This window comes from Primulina tabacum, chromosome 10 (assembly GCF_025594145.1).
Source record: "Primulina tabacum isolate GXHZ01 chromosome 10, ASM2559414v2, whole genome shotgun sequence".
NCBI lineage: Eukaryota > Viridiplantae > Streptophyta > Magnoliopsida > Lamiales > Gesneriaceae > Primulina > Primulina tabacum.
Genome location: NC_134559.1, coordinates 909,903 through 910,656, shown reverse-complemented (window position 1 = coordinate 910,656; position 754 = coordinate 909,903).

Here is a 754-nt window from a genome sequence, read left to right as displayed (position 1 = left end):
TTTTTATTTTGTCAGAAGAGTCCTCCAACTATTTTAGTTTTGCATTAAATTCGTATTTTTTTGGACTATGAATATCCCTATTCATTCGGTCAAAGTCTCCACTGCCTTTTCACGCCCCTTTACTAAGAGATGCACCATGTTTATAGGAAAAGGGAATGTCAACGCATCCGGGAAAAAACGATTAATCTCTATCAGTAGACCTGCTAAAGCCCCGAACCATAGCGTACTTAGTACTGGGGCCACGGAGAGATATGTTTTTAGATCTCGCATTGAAAAACCTCCTTTTTTATTTATTGTAATACATAAAAGCGTGTATCTTTCTGATCTCCTTTCCTCATCATATTTTTGGACCTGGTTAAAAATGGGGTTGATGGTGGTTAGCTAAAAAGGGGGGAGAGAGGAGAGCCTTGGGGTACGCTCACTCCTGTGAGGAATAGCCATTCTAGAACAATCTGCTTTGGTTAAAGAAAGGAGCTTACGGTATGTGCGGTACTAAGATTCCGTAGAAGATGGCAAGCTCAAGCCTTTCTTTGCTCACGGTGTAGTTAAATCTTCCTTACATGCAATTATAGACTTGTAAACTAAGTTCCATCTCCTGATCAGCAGGAAGTCAAAAAGCTTTCTCTAGATCTGCGGGGGGCGAATGGATTATTGCCGATATAATCATAAAAGGCTAATTTTTCAGGAATTTTAGACCAGGCTTCTGATAAACTTTGATTTTCTGCTAGCCCAGCACTAACTCTTCGATATATCT